Below are 19,133 nucleotides of genomic sequence, written 5' to 3'. Positions count from 1 at the left end.
CACTGAAGATGAAACTCATAACTTTTACATGGTATTTTACCACTGAGCTACACCTTCAGCTAATCATTCATTCTGAATGTTGGTTGAGAAGTCATCTCATATGGGTTTTAAAGAGAACTACAATTACTGTGAAATCTAAAATTATCCCCTATGGTATAGGGGTTATAGAGATCTGATTCCCTCTTCTGACCTCTTTAAAATCCAGGCAAAAACCTCCAAAAACACATACCTCCAGATTTATCCAACATACTGTCTAGTTCACCTCTGTTAAGAAAGGAATATAAAAATTAATGTAAGAAATATCGTGAACTGGTAGGACATTTTTCTTCCCCACAGAAACTTTAAACAGAACCTTCTTTTAATTATTTATAATAAATATATGTTTGGTTTGGAACAAATGACATATACATATAAAATACATGGTGGACTACCAAAGTGAACTTGCATGACTTACTTTTTACAATTCATACATTTACACCCCACAGTAGTTTATTCATACCTCTACGACTCTTGCTGAGACCCTTCTTCTTCCCAGATGCCCCCCCCTTATTCTTTTGATGTTTTTCCTTTTCTTTTTGTGTTTATCTGGGAAGATCTCATGCAGGTGGTCCTACTGTATGAGTTGCTATGTGTTTGTGATCACAATGTCTCAAGGACCTCAATCTGGGCTTGAACACAACATATAGCAGTGTCTGACTTTGAATTGTTCATCTTCCTGAATCTACTTCTCCAGTGAAGGGATCACAAACACTACTTATGAAGTACTCTATTGAACTCTATTGAAATACTCTATTGAAAATTTTACCCCATATCTCCATCCTTTTTTACGTGAGTCGATATATTCTCATCTTTGTCAAATGTTGGGCTCTTCTTTACTGTATTGACAAGAGAAAATAGAATCATTTGAATGGATGCTATATAAGTAATAGTTAATAATGTACTAACGATTTGAATTTCTCTCAAGAAACTGCCCATGTGAGTTTTTGAAAGAGATTTTAGAAAGGAAATAATTACATCGATGAAATCCAGGACACAAAGAGATAATGAAACTTAAGGATAATAGGTATCGATGAAAAGTAATTTTTCCAAACTATAGGGACAGTGAGTATATTCATCAAAATTATAGAAGAAAATTTCCCTAATCTAAAAAAAGTGTTTCCCGTGAATATACAAGAAGCTTACAAAAATCAAAATAGTTTAGACCAGAAGAGAAATTCCTGCCATCATATAATAATCCAAACATCAAATGCAAAAAAAAAAAAAAAAAAAAAAAAAAGGAAAAAGAACAGAAAGAAAGAATATTAAAAGCAATATGGGAAAATTCAAGTAACTTATAAAGGAAGACTTATCAGAACTATACCTAACTTGACCTCAGAGACTATGAAAGCCATAAGATCCTGGGCATATATCATACAGAAATGCCAGCCAAGGCTATAATACACAGCAAAAATATCTTACCATATGTTGAGAAAAGAAGGTATTCCATAAAAAAAATATTTACACAATATTTTTGAACAAACCCAGCCCTCCAAGGGATAATAAAGGAAAAACTCCAATATAAGGAGGGAAATTACACTCTCGAAAAAGCAAGATATTTATCTTGAAGCAAACATAAAAGAAGATAGCTACATGAAAAAATTCCACCGAAATATCAGGAAGCAACAAAGACTTTTCCTTAGTATCTCTTAATATGAGGGGATTCAATTCACCAATAAAAAGACATAGACTAACAGACTGGATGTGTAAGCAAGACCCAACACACCAGAAACAAACCTCAGGGACAAAGACAGATATTACTTCAGAGTAAAAGGCTGGAAAACAGTTTTCCAAGCAAATGGTCCAAAGAAACAAGCTTGAGTAGCAATTCTAATATCAAATAAATTTGATTTTCAACCCAAAGTTATCAAAAAAGATAAGGAGGGACACTTCATATTCATCAAAGTTAAAATTTACCAAGATGAACTCCCAATTCTGAACATTTATACACCAAATGCAATGGCATTCACATTCCTATAAGAAACTTTAGTAGAGCTCAAATCACACATTGTACCCAAGACAATAATAGCGGAACTCCCCTCCCTCATTAATAGACAGATACTGGAATAAAAAATTAAAAAGGGACTCAGCGAACCTAACAGAAGTTATGAAACAAATAGATTAGTTGATATCTATAGAACATTTTACCCTAAAACAAAATGATGCCCATTCTTCTCAGCACCTCATGATGCCTTCTCCATATAATCAGTCCCAATACATGCCTTAACAGATATAAAAATGTTGTAATAATCCCATACATCCTACCTGATCACCAACGACTAAGGTTGATTTTCAATAATGTTATAAATAATTGAAAACACACATAAACATAGTAGGTGAACAACAATATAGTGAGTGATAACTTGGGCAAGGAGGAAATAGAAATAAATTTAAGACTTTTTAGAGTTTAATGAAAATGAGTCTGCAACATACCAAAAGTTATGGGACACAATGAAAGCAGTTCTAAGAAGGAAACTCATAGCTATGAATGCCTCCAAATAAAAATTGGACAGATGATACAGGAGTAGGTTGACAGTACACCTAAACATTCTAGAACAAAAGGAAGTAAATTCACTCAAGAGGAGTAGAAGGCAGGAAATAATCAATCTCAGGGTTGAAATCAACCAAATGGAAACAAAGGAATTCTACACACACACACACACACACACACACACACACACACACACACACACACACGCACAAATCAAACAAATTAGGAGCTGATTCTTTGAGAAAATCAAGAAGATAGATAAAATATTAGCCAGACTAACTACAGGGCAAAGGGACAGTAACCAAATTCACAAAACCAGAATTGAAAAGGGAGCCATAACAACAGAAACTTAGGAAATCCAGATCAAATCTTATTAAACAAGCATGTATTCAAAAAAAAAAATGAAAATAAGGAAATAAGGAAAAAATGCACACTTATTGAAATCAGGATCAGATAAATCCTGTAATTACTCCCATAACCCCTAAAGAAATAGAAGCAGTCATTAATAGTCTCCCAACCAAAAAAAGCCCAGGATCTGATGAACCCATCAGATTTCTATCAGATCTTCATGTGTGAGACCCCGACTTAGAGCGTTTCTCCCTGGAAGGTAAAGCCCCTGGACTTTCCCCAAGCTTGTTTTCCCTAATCTCTAAACATACTGTTAGAAAGAAGCTCTTTGTTCACTATAGCCTGCAAAAAGCCTTTTTTGTTTCTGAGCCTTACAGCCAGAGATGTGATAATTGTAATTTTACAAAGGACATCTGGGCAGAGAAGAACACTCCTCCCAACTCTTCCCATCTCCTCCCAACTGCACCCAGTTCCTCTCAACTCCTCCCAACTCCTCCCAACTCTACCCACCTCCTCCTAGCTATCCTCCCAACTCTTCCCAATTCCTCAGCTAGCTGTTAAAAGCCCCCCATTGTCACCACCCGGGGTTGAAATCCCCACCCTGTACGGTAGAAGGACTTCATCCTCAGCTAGCTGATAATAAAACTTCTTGCAGTTTGCATCAGGTGTGATTATCTCTCGAGTTTGCTGTCCAGCTCATTCCGGAACATGAGTGGAAGCCCAACTTCGGGAGTCTTACATATGCGTTCTCATACACCAGGAGGCCTACCCCAGTTCTCAGAAACCCCACTTGGAGGTAGGATCCTGTCTTTGCTATGTCTTTGTCTGTCGGCTGTGTTTGAATTCAGCATTATGGTTTGCAGTTGTCTGCACTCCTGAGAACAAAGACCTCCCTGTTCTGGATGGAGGGCAGGGATATTGACAGACATGTTAGTCATAACTGCTTGCTGCACTGGGAGACGTCCCAGGAGGTCTGAGGGAGATCCAGGGATGCATGGAGATCTCCATTCGAGGTGCCAAATGAGAGTGTGCTCACTTGGCTGTCTGTTTCTGTTACTGGGTGCCAAGTGAGCATGTGCTCACTCAGCTGTCTGTTTCTGTTTATATATATATAATATATATATATATATATATATATATATATATATATATATATATATATATATATATATATAGTGTTTGTCTCCCTTTATGTGACTCTGATGATGGGACAGACTATTAGCACTCCTCTTGGACTGACTCTTGAGAATTGAACTGAAATTACGACTTGGATTCACAGTCTGTTTGTAGATGTCAGAAAGAGATTTTGGAGAACTTTCTTCTCAACGAAATGGCCGGCTTTTGGTGTTAGTTGGCCAACAGAGGGCACTATTGAACTGATTGTGATTTCTGCAGTTAAAGATGTTGTTGCACAGAAGAGACTAGGGTCTCAACCAGAACAAGCACCCTACATTTGCATCTCGGAAATTTCCGCGCAGGAAGCCCCCCCTGACCCCATCTTGGTTGAAGCCTTGGGTTCAGAAGAAAAAGCTGGACTCCCGAGTCCTAGCTTTCCACCACTCACCAAAAAAAAAAAAAACAAAAACAAAAACAAAACAAAACAAAACAAAACAACAACAACAACAACAAACAAAAACAAAAACAAAACCCTAAGATAAATATGTTGGGGGGTGAACTGCAACCCTTGGCTCCTCCCAAGATCTATCCAGAGATAGAAGAACCTCCAGAATATTGTAACACCACACCCTCATATCACTAACCGGTCTCTCCCAGATACCTCACCAGGGTACCACTGGAAACACGGGGGAGGGACCAGCTGCTGGAACACAAGACAAATGAGCATGGAGCCCAGAGAGACCAGACTCAACAACCTTGCTGACTTTAGTTACTTATGGCCTACTCCAGCAGACCCCGGAACTGCAGCCTCTTCATTACTGGTCTTTTTCCTTCTCTGATGTCTATAATTGGAATGCAAATCATGCTGCCTTCTCTGAAAATCCCTCTACCCTTATGAAATCTCTCATGTTTTCTCATCAGACCACTTGGGATGACTGTCAACAGCTTTTAAGGGTTATTTTTATTACACAGGAGAAGAAAAGGATTCTGCTGGAGGTAAGAATGAATGTGCTGGGGGCAAATGGATGGCTGACACAACTTCCAAATGAAATAGATGCATGCTTCCCCATCTGACACATACTGACTGGTACCCTAACAGGCCTGAAGGTAGTGAGCAGTTGACAGTTTGGCGCAGGGATACATTACCAGGAATGAGAGGAGCTGACAGACAACCCAGCAATGTGGCCAAGGTAAGAGGGATCCTACAAGAGGAAAAGGAGCTACCAGCAGAGTTTCTAGAGTGCCTCTTAGAAGCATACAGGCATTACACTCCCTGTGACCTTATGTCAGAGAGCCAGCAGGCCTCTGTGGCCATGGCTTTCATTGGGCAGTCTGCTTCTGCCATTAGGAGAATGTTACAGTGTCTTGAGAGTCTGTAAACATTATCTTTGCAAGATCTGGTTAAGGAGGCAGAAAGTGTACCATAAGAGAGAGACTAAAAAGAAATAGCAGAAAGAGAATAGAGAGCAGCTGAGGTAAGAGAAAGTAGATGAGATGGAAGGCAGGCAAGAATTTTAAATAGGATTTTGGATACATTTGCAAGTGATAAGGAAGTTTATAAAAAAGTTGAGGGAGAAGGCAGACAGGGTACCTAGGCAACACAGGGCCAAAAAGACCTCAAAACTCGATAGGACCTTTACGACCACCTCTACATAAGGACCAATGTTGGTACTGTAAAGAAAAGGGACACTGGGCAAGAGACTGTGCCATGAAAGAGACAGATATCAGAACAACTAAGTCCTTACTCCAGAGGATGATGACTAGGGGATATGGGGCACAGACCCATTCCCTGAGACTAGTGTAACCCTAACTGTGAAAGAGACCCCTACAGCTTCCCTTCTTGATATCAGAGCAGTTTTTTCAGTCCTGACAAAGTCACTGGAGAAATTGAGTAACCAGAAAAACGAAGTAATTGGGGCTACTGTTCAGAAACCATTCTCGCCTTGGGTGGTAGCACACGCCTTGAATCCCAGCACTTGGGAGGCAGAGGCAGGCGGATTTCTGAGTTCCAGGCCAGCCTAGTCTACAGAGTGAGTTCCAGGACAGCCAAGGCAACACAGAGAAACCCTGTCTTGAAAATACACACACACACAAACAAAAAGACAGAAACCATACTCTTGGACCACTGATAAGAAAATTAATCTAGGAGTAAGCCAAGTAACTCATTCCTTCCTCATCATTACTGAATGCCCCACCACATTGTTGAGAAGAGACATAGTAGCAAATTTAAAAGTCCAAATAAGCTTTTCTTTTGAAGGAACTTCAATCCCTTGGCAAGCCTCTATCTCTATAATTTGAACTTTAAAATTAGAAGAAGAATATAGATTACATGAGCCTCAATCCCTGTCAAGAAAAGTATTAGAAGGGACCAGGTAAGGGAGATATCCTAAATGCTGGGCAGAGACTTGGGATATAAGAGAGACAAAGAGGGTGCACCCCATCCTTGTGACACTGGAAACTGATACAACAATACCCCATGAGCAAAGAGGCCCAAGAGGGCGTCAGACCTCACATTCATAGTCTCTTAGAACTTGGTGATTTGGTCCCTTGTCAGTCTTCCTGGAATACTCTGTTGCTACCAGTTAAAAAGCCAGGCTTTGCCACCCTGGCACTCTCTACCATACCCCCTTCGACTTTGACATAGACTGTGACTTTCTCATGGACCCCCAAACACCGGAAGCCTTTAAAGAGATTAAAAAATCTTGCTTAGTGCATCAGCTCTAGTCCTGCAAGACCTGACCTAGCCTTTCATTCTCTATGTAGACCAAACAGCAGAAATAGTGAGATGGGTCCTGACCCAAGATCTGGGGAAATAGAAACGACCTGTGGCCCAATTGTTAAAAAAAAAAAAAATAGACCCAGTGGCCAGTGGATGACCATCTTGCTTAAAAGTTATCGCTGCTGCTGTGTCAGTATTTCTCAAAGAGGCTGACAAACTGACTCTAGGTCAATGAACTATAGTATTAGCCCCTATATCACATGCCTTAGAAAGCATCATTAGACAGCTGCCTGATTGCTGGATGACTATTGCTCACAGGACCCATTAACAGAGCCTTTAACTGACTGAAAGAGTATAGTTTGCACCCCCTCCTATCCTGAATACTGCCACCTTGCTGCAGGAAGCTGACGATTTCCTTCAAGTGCACCAAGGTATAGACATCCTGGCAGAAAAAAACTGAAATTAAGAAAGACCTCACTGACCAGCCATGGTCAGGCTGCCCTAACTGGTACACAGATGGTATCTGCTTTTTGGTTGAAGGTAAAAGAAAAGCTGGGGAAGCAGTGGTCAATGGAAAAAAAAAAAAAAAACATCGGGGACAGCAGCTTGCCTGAAGGAATGACAGCCCAGAGAGAAGAGCTAATCACACTCACCCAAGCCTTGCAGCTGGCCAAAGAGAAAAACATCAATATCTACACAGACAGCAAGTATGCTTTCACCACTGCTCACATACATGGGGCAATCTATAGAAAACAGGAGTTACTCACATCTGATGGGAAAGATATTAAAACTAAAAAAGAAATCTAGAACCTATTAGAAGCCAAACACTTTCAAAAAAAAACTAACTGGCCATCATACATTGCACCCATCTCCAAAAAGGTCATGATGCCATAGTGAAGGGAAATCAGATGGCTGACTTTGCTGCCAAACATGCGGCCCTAGGAAAAAAAAATAAAGAACTTAAAAACCATTATAAACTCAAAGACGCAGGCTTGGACTACAGTCTAGAAGATCAAGAACAGAAAAAAATACCTGAGATATGTGTATATACTACCCAAGGAGTAGCTAAGACCCAAGATTGTCACTGGATCCTGCCCACCAGAGAATGGTTACAATATGTAGCCAATCTACACAGGCTCCCCCACTTGGAAACTTAGAAGCTAAAAAAATTGTTAAGAGCTCAAACTACTATGTTACTAGATTGCCAGATGTTGCCCAGGAGTTTGTTAATGAATGCCAAGCCTGTGCCCTCACCAATGTCAGGCACCAGAATAATGCTCCCCAGAGGGGGGTTAAGAGGTGACGGCCTGGTACATTCTGAAAAGTAGATTTCACTGAAGTTAATTTCGCCAAGTACAGTAATAAATATCTATTACTTTTTATAGACACCTTTTTAGGCTTGGTCGAAGCCTTCCCCACTAAGAAGGAGACCGACAATGTTGTGGCAAAGAAGATATTAGAGGAAATGTCCCCATCATTTGGCATCCCTAAGGTACTTTCATCAATCAAGTGCCCCTCCTTCTTTGCCCAGGTAAGTCAAGGGTTAGCCAGAAAATTGGGGATCGATTGGAAGTTACATTGTCCCTATAGACCCCAGATATCAGAACAGGTAGAGCAGATGAATAGAGAATTAAAAGAAACCTTGACTAAATTGGCTTTAGAGACATTGTGCGTATGGAACACCACAGGGAAATTTAAACTTACACCCTTCCAACTCCTCAATTGGGGACCACCTTCCTTAACAGAAGCAGGGGAAAGTTTGACCCTGATCTTCCTTTTTCTGAACCCCTGCTAGCTCGATTATAGACCCTAGAACTGGTCAGAAGAATGCCTTGGAATTGCTGAAAAATAAAAAAAAAAAAACCAAAAAACAAACAAACAAACCAAAAAAAAAACAAAAACAAACAAACAAACAAAAAACACCTACCTGCTGTTTTTGGCAAGCCCCACCACCGCTACTCCAGCATGTGCTGGGCTCCTGCATCCAGCCCACCATGGCTCACTGGCCCAGTGCTGCTCACATTCACCAGGCAGTGCACAGGAACCTCCTCTCTCCCTCGTACCACGGCAAGAGAAACTTTTGTCTCATTCAAGTGCATTTTGAGGCTCTCAAGGTTACAAATCCTAGAGCTTTGACCTCATGTTGGCTTTGTTTGGCAGCTGGGCTAGCGGTTATTTTTCCTAGTTTTAAGATTAGGACTATGTACTAGAAGAAGTGGGGAATGTGAGACTCCAACTTAGAGCGGTTCTCCCTGTAAGGTAAAGCCCCTGGATATTCCCCAAGCTTGTTGTCCCTGATCTCTACAAATGCAGTCAAAAAGAAGCTGTTTGTTATTTATATCCTGCAAAAAGCCTTTTTGTTTCTTAGCCTTACAGCCAGAGATGTGATAATTGTAACTTTACAAAAGACATCCGGGCAGAGAACAACATTCCTCCCAACTCTTTCCAACTCCTCCCAACTCTTCTCCCAACTCCTCCCATCTGTCCCCAACTCCTCTGAACTTTCATCCCAATTCCTCAGCCAGCTGTTAAAAGCCCCCTTCTGTCACAGCTCAGGGTCAAACTCCCCTGCCCTGCATGGTGGAAGGAGTTTGTCCTCAGCTAGCTGATAATAAAACCTCTTTCTGTTTGCATCATGTATAGTTTTCTCTTGAGTCATTGGGGTGCTGGCCAGCTCATTCCGTGACTTGAATGGGTTTCAGCGGAGGTCCAGTTTCGGGGGTCTTACACATGGAGACCTAATACCAATATTCTTCAAACTATTATGCAAAATCAAAAGAGAAGGAATACTATTGAGTTTATTCTATGAAGCCAGATTACAATTATATTCAAATGATACAAAGACCCAATGAAGAAAGGAAACTTCAGACCATTTTCCCTTATGAATATCAAAGCAAAAATACTCAATAAAATCCTTGCAAACCGAATCAAAGAATACATCAAAACGATCATCCATCATGGTCAAGTAGGCTTCATCCGTGGGATGGTTTAATATATGGAAATCCATCAAATTAATCCACTATAGAAATAAACTCAAAGACAAAATCAACATGCTCATCTCATTAGATGCTGAGAAAGTATTTGACAAAATGCACACCCATTTATAATGAAAGTCCAAGAAAGATCAGGAATTCAAGTCCCATATCTAAGCATAAAACAAGCAATGGACAGCAAACCAGTAGCCAGCATTAAACTAAATGGTGAGAAACTTGAAACAATCCCACTATATCAGGGACTAGACAAGTCTGCCCACTTTCTCCCTACCTATTCAATATAGTAGTTGAAGACCTATCCAGAGTAATTAGACAACAAAAGGAGAACAAATGAATAAAAATTGGAAAGGAAGAAGTCAAAATATCACTATTTCCAGAAGATATGATAGCATGTATCAGTGACCCAAAAATTTGCCAGAGATATCCTAAACCTGATACACAACTTCAGTGCTGTAGTTGAATATAAAATTAACTCAAACAAGTCAATGGCCTTTTTCTACACAAAGGAAAAGCAGGACGAAAAACAAACTAAACAAAAAACAAACAAACAAACAAACAAAAAAACACCCTTCACAATAGTCACAAATAATATAAAATACCTTGGTGAATCTAACTTATGAAGAGAAAAATACATATGATAAAAACTTCAAATCTCTGAAGAAAGAAATCAAAAAAGATCTCAGAAGATGGAAAGATAGCCCATGCACATGGATTGGAAGGATTAATAGAGTAAAAATGGCTGTCCTACCAAAAGGAATCTATAGATTCAATGCAATCCCCATCAAAATGCCAGCTTAATTCTTCACTGAGTTAGAAAGGGCAATTTGCAAATTCACCTGAAATTAAACAAACAAACAAAAAAAACCAAACAAACAAAAACAAAAACAAAACAAGACAAAAAACAACCCTAAGATAGGAAAAACTATCCCCAACAATAAAAGAACCTTTTGTGGAATAACCATGCGTGAACTCAAGCTGTACTACAGAGCAATTGTGATAAAAATGGCATGGTACAGGTAGAGTGATGATAGACAAGTAGATAAATGAAATAGAACTGAAGACAGAGAAATAAACCCACACACATATGGACACTTGATCTTTGACAAAGGAGCTAAAACAATCCAGTGGAATGAAGACAGCATTTTCAAACAGTGGTGCTGGCTCAATCGGCAGTTAGCATGTAGAAGAAGCCATATTGATCTATTCTCATCTCTTGTACAATGCTCAAGTCTAAGTGGATCAAGGAACTGTACATAAAACCAGAGACACTGAAACTTATAGAGAAGAAAGTGGGGAAGAGCATGGAACATGGGAAAAGGGGGAAAATTCTTGATGAAAAGAAAAAAAAAAAGAGCAGCAATGGCTTGTGCTGCAAGATTAAACATGGAAAAACTGAACCTCATAAAATTGCTAAGCTTCTGTAAGGTCAAGGGCACTATCAATAGGACAAAACTGCATTCAACAGATTGGGAAAAAAAATCTTTACCAATCCTAAATAAGATAGGGGTCTAATATCTAATACATATAAAGAGATCAAAAATCTGGACTCCAGAAAATCAATTTGCCCTATTTTTAAAAACTGGGACAGAGCTAAACAAATAATTCCCAACTAAGGAATACTGAATGATTTAGAAGCACCTAAAAAATATTCAACATCCTTAATCATCAGGGAAATGTAAGTCAAAATAACCCAGAGATTCCACCTCACACCTGTCAGAATGGCTAAGATGTAAAATTCAGATAACAGCAGATGCTGGCGAGAATGTGTTGAAATATGAACACTCCATTGCTGGTGGATTTGCAAGCTGTTACAAACAGTTTGGAAATCAGTCTGGTGGTTCCTCAGAAAATTGGACATAATTCTACTAGAAGATCCAGCAATAGTCCTCCTGGGCATATACCCAGAAGATGTTCCAACTTGTAATAAGTACACATGCTTCACTATGTTTAGAGCAGCCTTATGTATAATAACAAGAATCTGAAAAGAAATCAGGTGACTCTCTTTAGAAGAATCAATATAGAAAATCTGGTAATTTCTCTATAATGAATTACTACACAACTATTAAAAGCAATGATTTAATGAAATTCTTAGACAAATGGATGGATCTGGATGATATCTTCCTAAGTGAGATAACCCAATCACAAAAGAACACACATGATATGCAATCATTGATAAATGGATATTATCCCTGAATCCCAGAATGACCAAGGTAAAATTTGCAAAACCCATGAAACTCAAGAAGAAAGACTAAAGTGTGATTATGTTGTTGCTTCTTAGAATGGGGAACAAAATACCCATGGGAGGAGTTACAGAGACAAAGTTTGGAGCTTAGACTGAACGAATCCATACACTGCCTCACTTGGGGATCCATCCCATAAACAGCCACCAAACCCAGATACTATTGAAGATGCACCAAGAGCTTGGGGACAGGAGACTGTTATAGTTGTCTCCTGAGAGGAACTGCCAGTGCCTGACCAATAAAGAAGTGGATGTTCATTGACATCCATTGGACTGAGCACAGGGTCCCCAAATATGGAGCTAGAGAAAGTACCCAAGGAGCTTAAGGAGTTTGCAGGAACTTAGGAGGAAAAAAAAACCATAAACTAACAAGTACCCCCACAATTCTCTGTCTGGGACTAAACCACCAATCAAAGATAAGAAATAGTGGGGCATATGGACCCAGTTGCATATGTAGCAGAGGATGGACTAGTTGGTCATCAATGGGAGGAGAGCCACTTGTTCCTATAAAGATCCTATGCCCCAGTATTGGGAAATGCCTGGGCTAGGAATTGGGAGTGGGTGTGTTGGGGAGCAGGGGGAGAGGGGAGAGGACAGGGGATTTTTGGAAGGGAAAGTAGAAAAGGGCATAACATGTGAAATGTAAATAAAGTAAGTATATAATAGAAAAAGAAATGAAATAATTTATTTGCAGGTTTTATGAAATAAATTCATGTATGGCAAACATATTATAGGAACTATGTTCAGGTTTTTTCCTGGGGCAAAATCATAGCAAGTTATTGTTTCTCAACATATTGTGACTATAGTTTCAAGAGTAGGTATATGTGCTGCTAAAACTCGTGTATAAGAATAGATAAATATAGGTAAATTTAGAAATGAAGTCTATGAAAACTCTTAACAAAGATTTCTTCCATTTTAGGAGACTACGTAAAGGTCTAATGAAATGTAGGACACAATTAATGCCCAACACTGGATATGCTATACCTTTAGTAAGAGACTCCTGTGAAACACTTATGTCATCTTCTTCATCATCACAGTCCAAAAGTAATAAGTAACCTTCCTTTGGTATCACCATCATTTTCTTAAGTGCCATTCTTCTCTTAAGAACTTAATAGTCCTCTTAGTTTAAAAAAAATAAAAATTAAAAGGAAAAAAAAGAACTTAGTTATCTGAATAAAAGTTATCATTTAAATAATTAAAATGACAAAAAGTCAAATAATTATCTTAGCTCAATGAAAGATCATTTCTTTTGTTTTTTAACATATAGTATTTTTAATCATTTGTCTTTATCAGAGAGTTCTGTATACATATTCAATATGGTAATGCATATATATGTGTGTGTGTGTATATACACAAATATACACATACACACATACAAACACACACACATACACACATATACCATACACACACACACACACACACACACATATATATATATATACTTCCCCGGAACATTTTCTCCATGTACCATGTATCCTTTTTATCATGTCCCTTTCCCTCACAACTTGTTTCAAAAACTTCTTTAACTTATTAAAAAAAAAAAAAAAAAAAACTCCTTCAGAATCAAAGTTAACGATCTGACATTTCTCAGTTTAAAAAAGACATAACCTGGCCACACTTCAATATGTGATTCCTCTCCTCCTTCCAGAAAACGATGAGCAAAATTTGTTCGCCTGTAATCTTTGAGGCATCTGAATTTTGGTCGTATCTCCCATACATTCTTTTTAAACAAAACATAATCAAGCAATTCTGTTTATCAGTTTATCTCAGTCTAAGGTAAACTCACAGTTCTATCCAGAAAGATAACGAACATGGTAACTTTATGTTCATATCAAAAAGGCCCAACGCTTAGTCTACAAGAAACACTCATCACCACCACCCAAACATAAAGGCCTTATATTGGAGAAAAAAAGGGGATTTGGGGAAGCCGAGAATTTCAAACATCTGAAGATTGTAAGTTCGAGGCCAGCCCAAGACAGGGCAGCCGGAACTACAAAGATAGATCCCATCCTACAGAAATAAAATTGAGAGAAAAAGCTGAACATGGTAGTGCAAGTCTTTAATCCCAATAAATGGGCAATTAAGATGGGAGGGTCCGTGGTCAGAATCCATCCCAGTTGACTTATGAATCTCTTGCAATATCTCCTCTTCTTCTTTTCATTCATTCTTCTTATACAACTCTACTGTCTGCCATGTCCATAAAGTGTATATCAAAGGAACACACCGTAGACAAGACAACGAGGAGGGAGGAATCCTCAGTGTGTTTCCAATGGATCCTGAACAGCACACAGGACAAGCGCCAAGACTTCTCACCCATGGCTCCCGGCCCCCAACACCTAGTCCTGCAGCCGGCTCTCTGATCCTATCCCAAAGCCCCAAGCTTTTCTCTTCAAACGGTTCCCAATCCTCTATGCCCCTGACCTGTTCAATCCTCTTCCATGAATACGGTCCTCCACCTTCCATTCACCCTCAGATCCCAGAGGAAATGACTATGAGGAGCCTTTTCCTCACATAATGGCCACCTGGGCCTGAGATGCCCCACCCCGTAACACCTCAATTAACTGTCCAACAACCATGATCAGAGCCAACTATCACTTACAGATCATCTAAAAGGAGAACACCTTCCAACAGCACCCTTCCGTGCTCAGATCCTCAAAGGAAAAAAAAAAAAAAAAAAAAAAAAAAACATTGTCAGGAGCCAGGCCCGGATGGAGGTCTCTAAGGACCCTTTGTGATGCCAAATGGACAAAAAAGGTCTCACCCAAGGTCTGTGCTGATTGGCTGAATATACCCTGCGCATGCTTACATGGAGTACCAGGTACCATCATTTTGAAGGGAGTTTTCAGGAGGTGGGAATAAGCTACTGGCTTTAAGACAAATGATTTCCTGTTTATAGGTTGATAAGCCCTTACAAACTTGAAAAACTTGAACAAATGTGTAACATATGAAACACTGCAAATGACACTAGTTAATTTCAACTGTAGAGGCTCTTGTAAGCATTTTTGGATTTTATTTATTTATGTGCGTAAGCATTTAATGTTGTGGACTTCTGCATGTACATACGCAAACCAGAAGAGTCTATGCTGTCCTAAGAGTTCAGAAAGGAGCATCCAGAATCCCTACAACCTCTGGTACCCTCCTGTCTCCACCTTCCTAGTATTGAGCTGGATTAAAAGAGTGTGCTAGGCAGTGCAGGCCCTCTCTCTCACTTATGTGCTTAGCCTCTCAGGCCCTCTCTCTCACTTATGTGCTAGGCAGCCCAACCCTCTCTCTCACTCATACATTAGGCCTTGCAGGCCCTCTCTCTCACTTATGTGCTTGACTGGGCAGTCCCTCTCTCTCACTTATGCCTCTGTTGCATACAGAGGCTGGAAGAGAGCACTGATTCTCTGAAAATGTGACTGTGCACAAATTGTGAGCCACTATGTGGGTTTTTTGCGCCCCGTCCTCTGCATAGAACAGGTGCTTTTTTTTGTTTGTTTGTTTTTGTTTTTTGTTTTATTTATTATTATTATTATTTTTCTAAACCGGGTTTCTCTCTGTAGCCCTGATTTTCCTGGAACTTACAACAGGCTGGCCTTGAATTCAGAAATATTTGGCTTCTGCCTCCTAAATGCAGGCATGAACCACTACTGCCGAACCAAGAGATGCTCTTAATAGCTAGTTTTTCTTTTCTTTTTTTCAACTAGACTAGTGTGTATTTCAGGCATCCTTGGGCATTCTGCCCATTTACTTTCAATGTTTTCCTACTTGTATATTAGTTTTTCAAAAAGGCTATAACTTTAAAAAAGACCAAAGAGGGATATATGGGCTGGTTTGGTGGAAAGAAATGGAAGGAAGAAGTTAGGCATAATAATAATAATAATAATAATAATAATAATAATAATAATAAAAAACAATAATAGAAACATTTTAAAGTTTTTAAGTCTATCATTATTAAAATATGTGAGTGCTCTGTTTATGTGGTCACCTACATGACAGAAGGCGGCATCAGAACACTTTATAAATGGTAGTAAGCCACCATGTTTTTGCTGAGAATTTAACTCAGGAACTGTAAAAGATTAGCCAGTGCTCCTAACTGCTGAGCAATCCCACAAGTTCTAGAAATAGTTTTGATTTAAGTTTTAATGCATTATGATAAGAAAATATACATAATTTCAATTTGTCTGAATTTGTTAACATCTAAAAGCATATTTTAGGTAAACAGACTTACATCACATTCTTATTTTTCTTTTGTACCACAACTCCTCTAGCTGATGCCCACTCAAAACATATTAAACCTTTCATATTTTATCATGTTCCTTAATATTTATAAAATATTGTAACAATAAAATGAATATTATAAAGTTTTTTTGATCTAAAACAACAATCAATTGAATAGTCTTATGTAGATGTTTGTCTGCAGCAATACTGAAAATACATTTTTCTCAATATAAATTTTAAGTAACTCCAAATATATTAACTGTATGATATTTTAAAATAATATATCACTATTAGTTTTTTTAATGAACATAAATAGTATTTTTTTTTGTTTTTTTGTTAGTTTGTTTGTTTTGTTTTTAGTAGAGCTTAAAAATCTTGACATACAGATTATGCTAACAGGACTCTGAAGCTGCCTTGTGTGAGGCTAGTCCAATGACTGACAAATACAGAAGTAGATGCTCACAGTCACCTATTGAGTGGAACACATGGACTCCAATGGAGGAGCTAGAGAAAGTACCCAAGGAGCTGAGGGGATTTGAAACCCTAAATAAGGAACAAATTATGAGCTAACCAGTACCTCCAGAGCTTGTGTCTGTAGTTGAATATGTAGCAGGGGATAACCTGGTAGGCCATCTGTGGGTGGAGAGGCCCTTGGTTTTGAGAAGGTTATATGCCTCAGTACAGAGTACTGCCAGGGAAAGGAGTTGGGAGTAGGTGGGCTGGGGAGCAAGGACGGGGAAGGGTGTAGGGGAATATTGGAATGTAAATGAAGAAAATATCTAACAAAAAATGAAAAAAAAATCTTGGCTTACTGTGATTCAAACAAAATAAGAACAGTTTATGAACACTGGATTTCATTGTAATAAGGATCTTCTTGAATTTCCCTCACATAACCAAAGAATTTTACCTCCATAGTAGCTAAGATAAGAGTTCACATTTCTGCTGCACCAAGGAATGAATTGTAGGCATGATTTTGGATACTAATTTCCTGCTATGGTCAAAGCTATTTGACTTGAGTGATTGTTGTCATTTTCAGAATACATGTTACAGCGTACATTCACTTAAGGAATAGTGTGTGTATTATGATGGTCTATCCCTGAAGTCATTCATCAACTGTTTCAATGAAGAATGGTTCTGCTTGGAGGGTGACACAGAAGTTAGTTGAGGGTAGGATTCAGTTTCATGTGATTTTTTTTTTCAAAAGCATTCATCTCAGAATAGTAGTAACTTATAAAGTCCTCTTCTTCAGAATTGATACAATAATAATAAATATCAAGCAAAACCTTCAGTCTCACTCTTTGTTTTTCTCGTATAAGCCACCTCCCAAATTAATTGTCTACATTAATTTTGGTTTATAAACAGTTTTGAAATATATAACCTGTTTTGAAAACCATAGTATAGTGTAAAAACTACAAATAAACAATCCTACAAATAAAGAGGCTGAGATAGGAGAAGCATAATTTCAAGACCATTATGTGGCACACAGCAAGACTGTGTTATGTACAAAAAAGCAGAAAGACTATATGGATTATACAACATTGGACCTATTAATCCCATTTTCCAAATTAGGGACAACAGAATGACACACGGCTAATTTCTAAATACTCACATTTTTGAATTTCAATTAATTAGGTTATGTTGGTAATATTAATTTTCATATTAACAGATATTAAGGTATATGATTACTTCATATTAATTTTCTTGTTAGAGGTGGAAGTACGTTTGTGTGGATTTGTTGAAAGATTACTTTCTTGCTTCTTCTAGGGTGTAGTTTCACTCCTTCAGTGGGTGTTTTCCATCTATTATTCTTTCTGGGGCTGGATTTATGGAAATGTTATGTGTAAAATTGGTTTTGTAATGGAATATATTATTTTCTCTGTCTATGGTGATTGAGAGTTTTTTTCAGTATAGGAGCATGGGCTAGCATTTATGTTCCCTAGAGGCAGAATAGATGCTGGGACTCGTATCCTTTTATGAAAATACATCCATGAGTTGAGAGAGGAGGACTTCCACTGGCCTGTGTACCCTAGTGCGATGTTCTAGGTGCTGCTAGTGATGGGGGAACTAAGTTACAACAGAAAACACCTCTTTCATAATCCAACCTAAGAATGTCAGGCGGAGTTTATTTTGGCTGACTCATGGTAACCGGATCTTATATAGAGAGGTTGGGACTCATGTATCACTTCAGATGGTGCTTTTAAGTTCAGTCTTTTATATTTTACAGAGAAGGAAAAGAGAGAAATCACTTCATGAAGGATAACATCCAAGAAAGCAAATGATCAGGGCAGCTTTATGGCAACACAACAATGTGCCCAACACTAGTGTTTCCTAGTGGTTTGGTGGTGTTAAGTAGCCATGAAAGCTACTGGACCTTAGAGGGGCTGGAGAAAGTCAGATTGCTTTTTGTTATTGTTTTCTTTTATTTTTACATTTCCCCTTTTCAGGCAGTCTCATTTAGTTTTTCCCTGCTGCTAAGACACCAAATGTTATCAGGTACATTCGACCTTACTGATCTCCATGGGACTATACTTGGCAGGATCAGAGTGGAAACTGGGTATTTTACAACCAATTAACTTGCCCACTTGCCTACCTCTGGTCATCTCAATTTCTCCACCTAAATCCTTTACTGATAATTTCTTCAGTATGCAGCCTATGACATGATTCACAGGCAGGTACTAGAACTGCTTCTGCTTCAGTACGAAATTCAAGTCCTTTCTCTTCTTTAGGACTTGTTAACATTTGAAGATATACAAATGCATTTATCTGAGGAAGAATGGGCTATACTTAACCCATTCAAGGAGGCACTATACAGTGCTGTAATGCTGGACATCTACAAGCTAACCACCTCTGTAGGTAAAAATAACTTCTTTCCTTTGTGTATGCATTGTGTAACCTGGACTGTGCTCATGAAAAATACACCTTGGGAGAAATTACCTTTTGGGTTATAATTGATTTAGATTGCTTCTTCACTGTTGAATCAGGAAC

General features: G+C 38.6%; 1 long non-coding RNA gene across 1 annotated transcript; it reads right to left on the bottom strand.

The window, feature by feature from the left end:
* Positions 1-228: 228 nt before the first annotated feature.
* Positions 229-14,599, bottom strand: LOC146999732 (uncharacterized). The gene is made up of 4 exons (XR_015046418.1): positions 14,545-14,599; positions 12,927-13,061; positions 806-875; positions 229-264 (listed from the first exon to the last, which is right to left on the bottom strand). It is a non-coding gene; the product is annotated as an uncharacterized LOC146999732 (long non-coding RNA).
* Positions 14,600-19,133: the final 4,534 nt, after the last annotated feature.

This window comes from Mus caroli, unplaced genomic scaffold, assembly GCF_978045245.1.
Source record: "Mus caroli unplaced genomic scaffold, Mus_caroli_1 scaffold_44, whole genome shotgun sequence".
In the NCBI taxonomy this organism is placed as follows: Eukaryota; Metazoa; Chordata; class Mammalia; order Rodentia; family Muridae; genus Mus; species Mus caroli.
Note: the sequence above shows the minus strand (reverse complement) of the source record. Positions and strands in the feature narration are given on the sequence as shown.